General features: G+C 52.6%; 1 long non-coding RNA gene across 2 annotated transcripts in view; it reads left to right on the forward strand.

Moving 5' to 3' along the window:
* Positions 1-4,667: 4,667 nt before the first annotated feature.
* Positions 4,668-7,651, forward strand: part of LOC127203900 (uncharacterized) — a 10,957-nt gene continuing 7,973 nt past the window's right edge. Inside the window, exons 1-2 of one of the 2 annotated variants that reach the window (XR_007832388.1) lie at positions 4,668-4,709; positions 4,985-5,032. This is a non-coding gene — a long non-coding RNA (uncharacterized LOC127203900). The remainder of the gene's footprint in view (positions 4,710-4,984; positions 5,033-7,651) is intronic. The other variant, XR_007832387.1, reaches the window with a different exon arrangement.

Raw genomic sequence — 7,651 nt, forward strand, 5'->3', positions numbered from 1 at the left:
CTGCTGTGGTTCACAAAGATCCGTCAGGAATGACACCCAGCCCTCCCACCCTTGGCTGCCAACTGTGTGTGTGTGTGTGTGTGTGTGTGTGTGTGTGTGTGTGTGTGTTGCCTCAGGTTGGGGTAACGAACCCAACCCGCAGATAAGGGATTCTCGGCCAGGCCATCGCTAGTGCCTGTTCCAGTACCCGCCTGTGACACCGGTTGGGCCATCTGGACCTCATTACAAGGGGAGGTTGCATCACTGTGTTTTGCCACCTAGAGGTGATCCCACTCCTGTGCGAAGGGTGGGGTGGGACGTGGGATAGTTGATGGACGTGGGGCAAGCAATCAGAGGTCGAGGCAGCCGTGACCCTCCTCTGGGTGGGGAGGGCGTCTGTGGGACATTTGCTTCTGCTTCTTTCTGTGTCCAGTTTCCTTGTCTTCCCTGGGTCATCTATGTGAAATCCCAGGAGCAATATTTGGGGTCCAGGGCCAAGGGAGGAAAGTGCAGAGGAGCCAGGGTCAAAGGATGAGTGGACGCCGTTGTAATGCTCTCGTTCCCCATTGCATTGTGTGTACCAACGCATGGTGCCGGTGGATAGAAAGAAGGTAAATAAACACCCACTTCCTGGGCTGGGGATATAGCTCAGCTGGTATAGTGCTCGCCTAACATGCACAAGGCCGTGGGTTTGAGTCCCGGCATCGCATAAGCCAGATGTAGCAGTGAAAGGTTGTAACTCCATCCAGCACTCCAGACATAGAGAGAGGCAGGGGGTTCACAAGTTCAAGGTCATCCTTGGCCGCCTGGTGAGTTTGAGGCCAGCCTGGTTACAGAGCCAGGGAGATGTGTGTGTGTGTGTGTGTGTGTCTCTCTCTCTCTCTCTCATGTCTACTGTTTATTCCTATGATTGCCTGAGTGAATAAGCAGGTTCTGGGAAAATCACAATAAGACCCAGAACACCAGTAAGCTCCTTCAGTGTTTATCATTGCAGTCACTTAGGTGAGTGTAGCTTATAGGTTTACTGTAATGTTAGCCAGAAGTTTGAGTATGGTTAAAAAAAAAAAAAAAAAAAAAAGAGTTCTAAGCCAGGCAGTGGTGGCGCACGGCTTTAATCCCAGCACTCGGGAGGCAGAGGCAGGCGGATCACTGTGAGTTCGAGGCCAGCCTGGTGTACAGAGAGTATCCAGTACAGCTAAGGCGACACAAAGAAACCTTGTCTTGAAAAAACAAACAAAGAAGAAGAAGAAGAAGAAGAAGAGTTTTATACTTCAAAAAAGTTCCAATGGCACCTTATGTCTTCCCTGTGTGTGTATATATATGCACATATACACGCGGCTACATGTATGCATGCATATACGTGTGTACAAATATGTATACATATGTCTCCAAGGTGTCCTCCCCATCTGTACACACACACAACACCCATGCATACACATATATGAGACTTGATATTTCAAGAAAGAAATTATATGTCTTCCAGGGGCTGGAGAGGTGGTTCAGCAGTTAAAAGCACTTCTTAGTTTTGCAGAGGAGCTGAGTTTGGTTCCCAGCACCGCCATGGCAGCTCCCAACCGTCCCTAACTCCAGTCCCAGGGATCTGATGCCCTATTCTCATCGTCTCTGAAGGCACCAGGTGTACAGACACAGCACAGTGCATACCTGAAGGCAAAACATTTACACATAAAAAATAAACCTTAAAAAAAAAAGTAAAGTCAAGAAAGAAATGAGGAATGAAGTACACACATGTGTGTTATCCAGAAAGATACCAACCATTCTGAGAAGGGACAGGGTGGTTGATGGGAGCAACTGGACAGGCTTCACCCGGGGTGATGCTGCTGAGCCCTGAGAACTGGAGGTGAGCACAGCCATCTTAGGGCTGAGGAACGTTGAACCCGTTGTGGTGATGGATGTGAGGAACCTCAGCATTGGGGGGCTGAGGAGGAGGAGGAGGATCAGGAGTTTAAGGTTATCCTTGCCCGTACAGTGAGCGAGCCTCGGCTACATGAGACTCAAAGGAGTGGAGAAAGAAGGGAAGAAAAGCAAAAGATGAGAGACTTGGCCAGATGCCTGGAGAAGGAAAGGGGCGTGCTTGGTAACAAGAATAATTTAACCAGCATATGAGGTACATACAGAGAGAGAGAGAGACAGAGAGAGACAGAGAGAGAGGGAGGGAGGGAGGGAGAGAGAGAGCGCTGCAAGGGCAGGTGGAAGGCCTCACAGCAGTCTAAGGGCTTTGGATGGATTTGGCAGGGTGGGGGACACAAGAGTGAGTGAGAGAGAGAGGAAAAGAGACAAAGACAGAGGAGGACTTGCTTGGGGATGCCAATCCTTGCAGGGACAGGCTCAACCTGATTCCACCCCATCACCGCGTGCACGGACAGACCCATGGCGGCCTCACCTTGTGAGAACGTGGGGAGGAGTGAGGGATTGAGAAATCAAAGATATACTGGGAACAGTCTATGCCTCCCCCTCCCGGAGCCCCAGGGGTGGGCGACATGATCTGGGGGTGAGTCAGTAGGGTGGGAACCCCACCGGTTCTCATAGCTACCTCCTCGCCTATATAAAGGGCCGGCCCGTGAGGCCCCGCCTCAGAGCACCTCAAACTCGACACCATGAAGATCCCAGTGCTGCTGACTGCTGCCGTCGTGGCTCTCCTCTCTCTTCTGGCATTGCATGCCGTCCAGGGTGCTGCCCTGGGGGGCGCTGAGGTGAGCACAGCTGCCGCGGTTTAGCCTTTCTGAGACCTGCTACCCAGCTGTCTAACGGCGCTTCCGCCGGTCCAGCCCCGGAGAACTGATCCTCTGCATTTGTTGGATACAATCTGGGGAGCTGGTGGGACGCGGAGGCTCTGAGGGTGGGAGGAAAAGGGGGAGAGAGCGTGGGGGGATGTGGCTGGGTGCAAAAGGAGGGAAGATCCTTCAGGACAGCGATGTTTACACTTCGGGGAAAGAATGGTAATGGCGGCGCATGCGCCTTTATATCCCAGCACTCGGGAGGCAGAGGCAGGCAGATCCGTGTGAGTTCGAGGCCAGCCTGGTCTACAAAGCGAGTCCAGGAAAGCCAAGGCTACATAGAGAGACCCTGTCTTGAAAACACACACACACACACACACACACACACACACACACACACACACACACACACAATGGTAAGGTGGGGAGGGGGTGTGAAGCTGGAAACTGAGGGGGGGGTCCCCCTAATCCAACCTTCCTTTCTAATCCCCTGAATAGCTTCCAGATGATGAGGGGCTCCCTGCTGGTCTAGACTCCTTATGACCTCCTCCCCCAGACAGAGGGGACCCCTGGAGTTCCTCTGCTTCTCTCTTATCCTAAGGGAAGGAAGGAATGTTCTCTTCCGGCTTAAAAAAAAAAAAAAAAAAAAAACTAAGACAAAAGGCATGGTGGCGCACACCTTTAATCCCAGCAATCCAGAGGCACAGGCAGGCCCTGATCTCTGTGGGTTCAAGGCCAGCCCGGTCTACAAAGGGAGTCCAGGACAGGCAGGGCTCTTGTTACACAGAGAAACCCTGACTTGAAACACACACACACACACACACACACACAGAGAGTTGTGTGTGAGTGTTTAGTTTTAACTGAGCATGTGTCTGTGTGTCTGTGCATGAACAATGCCAGTGGTGATGCCAAAACGGTGTCTTCTCATGCCTGGAGGTGAAGTTACAGGTGGTTGTGAGGCCCCTCACACCAGCGCTGGGAACTAGACGGGGTTCTCTATAGGAGCAGCAGGCCACCCTTAACCTCGGAGCCATCACTGCTCAGGCCCCTCCCTGCCCAAGTCTAATTAAAATTCAAAACAAACATAACAAACTGCTGAGCCCTGAGAGCCTGCCCCGAGGGCCACATGATGTGACCTCTGTCGTGGGGAGGAAGGAGACAATGCCAGCCTCAGTGGCTGGCGAGTCCACGTGGGCAAACCAGCCTCAGCCCAGGAGAAGCAGGCAGCTCACCTTCGGGCTTAGCTCCTGCTGGTGCCCTGGTCTTCTGCCCAGCTAGGCCAAGAAGCACGGGTATTTGGCACACAGGAAAAAACACCTGCTGAACAATACTAGCTGGTTTTGTTACCTGGATCTCCTTTTCCACCCTTTATACCCACCATCAGCAACTGGGTGTACTGGTCCAGAATGGGGCTGCACTGGGTGCCCTGTGAGAGACAGTGGGCAGTGCCTCTTGGGGGGAGGGAGGAGGGACCAACTTGCAGAGGAAGAAGATGATGGGAGGGGGCAGGAGGGGTGTCAGGGGGAGAAGAGACCACCACCCACAGGCTCCCTTGTCTTTGTCACTTTCTTCAGGAAGAGACGAACATCAGTAGTTACGCTGCAGGATCAGAGGTAAACACCCATTTTTCCACACTCTCGGGTGCGTCTCCGCCTCTGCTGGGTGCGTCTCTGCCTCTGTCCTCCCTCTCGATGACTTCCCTAACTCCCTGCTTTTTTGCCTAGGGCTTTAACAGTCAGTTCCTGAACTTTGACAAGTTACAGTCTGTGAGTATCACGCCATAGCATAGCCCCCACGGCTCTTCTGCAGCCCCAGCATGAAGGAGACCGCTTGCAAAGTTTCTGGGTGCCCGTCTTCATCTCTTCCAGAGGGCTGGGCTGGCGAAGCTTGGCTATTTACTCCAGGACTGACCAACTTCTCTCTCTCTCTCTCTCTCCTTCTCTCCCACAGGCGTTTAGGTCTGATGGCTTCCTGAACTGGCATGTCCTCTCTGACGTAAGTAGCTCCAGCTGTGTTTGAGAGCCAGGGGTGGTGATTTGCGCCTGTAAGTCCGGCACTGGCACTCGGTGCCTAGGGTGGGAGGATCCTGAGTTCCAGGCCAGCAGCGTGCCACTATGGCGAGCATGTTAGTGTGTGGTTACTGACCCCGGTTCACTCAGTATTTACTAGCCCCTGCTCATCCATTGAACACTTACTGATACCTGTTTACACAATGAATGCTTACTGATGCCTGCTTACCTGACTCTCTCTCTCTCTCTCTTACTCTCTAGATGTTCAAAAAGGCGTTTCCTTTCATTAGATGGGAGTTACTCCCTCAGGTAAGAGTGGGCTTTATCCAGAAGTCACGGGTGAGGGAAGAGCAGAAGATCTGGGAGCAGGTGTGGGGGACGCTGAGAGGGGTGAACCTTTCCCCACAGCTCAGGGTGAGCTCAGCTATTATGTTCAGAAGGCAACGGAAACTTAGACCAGACCTAGAATTCTTTTCCGCCAAGCCCAACCCATTCTGGCTTTGTTATGGGGCTCTAGCCGGGGACTGGAGGTCGGGGGTGGGGGGTGGGGGGTGGGGAAGGTCCAAAACCTGCCGGCCAACCCCTTGCCTTTCAGGTGCAAGGACTAAGAAGCGCAGCTCCTGATTCGCAGTGACCATTCATTGTAAGACCTAGGACCAGGCTGGACCCCAGAAGAAGAGGAGGCTAGCGTGGGAATCCGACGTCCACTCCGTGACAAATCTCCCTGTGGCTCGGTACCGTCCAATAAAGAGTTTTCCATTTGAGAAGCTTCTGAATCTTGTTTCTGTCGCCCCGCTGGGCTCTGGAGAAGAACTGAAGCTGGTAGGAGGGAGCCCTGAGTTCTGGGAGGGCCGGTAGCGAGGCGGCAGATGGAAAGGAGTGAGCAGAAGTGGGGAGACCTGGCCATCCTCGAGGGTGGTGAGCTAATCCCGAGCCAGTTTCTGGAGCTTATTCGTGGGTTGCCTGTCAACTCGAGTTGAGGGACGAGTCTAGGTCTGGTCCCGAGAACAACGGAACTTCCAGAGCTGAAGAAACGGGGTGATGTTAGATGCGGGGGGGGGGGGGAGATGGTGATTGGAGGCGAGGGGTGTGACGTCATCGGCGAGCCGCACACGCTCCGTCCAATTTCCCCAGCTCTTCCTTTGGGCGCCTGTGGGTAGAGTTTTTGACTCTTGGACCAGAAGACACGTGTGCGCCTGCGAACAGGTTGGCGGCTGCAATTGCTTTGAGCCAGATAAGACGATCTCCAGATCGTTAAAACAACAGCTTGGCATTCCCAAGACGGCCAAGCGTTAGAGGTCTGCCCGGAGCTAAGTAGGAATGCGTGTGCACAGCGGGAACAGTTGGTAGGGAAGACACTGTTTTATTGTTTAGCCAAAGGACTTCTAAGATCACTGGTGAAAGGCTCGCGATCACCTGAGTCAATTAGGAGCTAGAAGGTTTACTCAAGCTTACCAAAACAAAAACAAAAAAACAAAAAAACAAATGTTTTTTTCGAGACAGGGTCTCTCTGTGTAGCCTTGGCTGTCCTGAACTCGCTTTGTAGACCGGCCGGGCTGGCCTCGAACTCACAGCGATCTGCCTGCCTCTGCCTCCCGAGTCCTGGGTGGGATTAAAGGTGTGCGCACTACTACGCCCAGCTTACAATTAAAAAAAAAAAAAAGTTAAGGTGATGTGCTGGTGTGTGTGGTGGATGTGAGTGTGCATGTGTGTGTGCATGAGTGTGAGTATGAGAGAGAGAGAAGAGAGAGAGAAGAGAAGCGAGAGAGAGAGAAGAGAGAGAGTAGGCCAAGAGAGTGGCTCTCACTTGTCTTTTGAGCCAGAGCTGTCATTGAACTCAGAGCTCACGACCCACGGGACTCAGTGAGCTCTCAGGGATCCGCCTACCCTTCCATACCTGACCCTGCTGCCAGGGTGGTTACAGACATGCGCAGACAGCCCAACTTCAGATGGATGCTGGGGATCCCAACTCACATCCTCACGGTTGTATGGCAGGCCCTTTATAGGCTAGCCACCTCCCCAGCCCTCTGGTGCTTAAACTTTAACCTGGGCAGTGTGAGGGTACCCAACTTTAGTTCTGGCATTCAGGGAGCAGAAGCAGGTGGATCTCCGTGGGTTGGAGGCAGCCTGGCCTACATAGCAAGTTCCAGGCCAGCCAGTGAAGCCTTGTATTAAAAAAAAAAAAAAAAAAAAAAAAAAAAAGAAGAAAGAAATAGAAAAAATAAAAGAAAAAAGAGAAATAAACTTCACTTGGAGGGAGAATGGCTCAAAGAAAAACACTTGTTCATTTTATTGTGGGGACTTGGTTTCCAAAACCAAGTTTCAAGAACGCCTTGGTTGCCCTGGTGCCTTGGCGTTGTCAGGCAGCACTGGAAATGAAGACATGTGTTTCTTAGTAAGATGCTCGTCTATTCAACTTCTCCTGACCTTATGAAGGTTAAATAAATAAAACACATCAAAATTTCCCCTGCACAGGGCCAGGCATACAGTAGAAAATTACTGCTCTCTCTAACACTCACATCAACCAGAGAACTGCCCCGATAATGCATTCACCCCCCCCACACACACACTCTCCCCCTGCCCCGATAATGCATTCAACCCCCCCCCACACACACACGCTCCCCAACCTGCCCCGATAATGCATTCACCCCCACACACACACACTCTCCCACCTGCCCCGATAATGCATTACACCCCACCCCACAACACACTCTCCCCCTGCCCCGATAATGCACTCACCCCCCAACACACACACTCTCCCCCCTGCCCCGATAATGCATTCACACCCTCACACACACCTCTCCCACCTGCCCCGATAAGGCACGCACCCCCCACACACACTCTCCCACCTGCCCCGATAATGCACTCACCCCCCCCCCACACACACTCTCCCACCTGCCCCGATAATGCACTCACCACCACCCCACA

The sequence above is a fragment of the Acomys russatus genome, chromosome 19 (genome assembly GCF_903995435.1).
Source record: "Acomys russatus chromosome 19, mAcoRus1.1, whole genome shotgun sequence".
In the NCBI taxonomy this organism is placed as follows: Eukaryota; Metazoa; Chordata; class Mammalia; order Rodentia; family Muridae; genus Acomys; species Acomys russatus.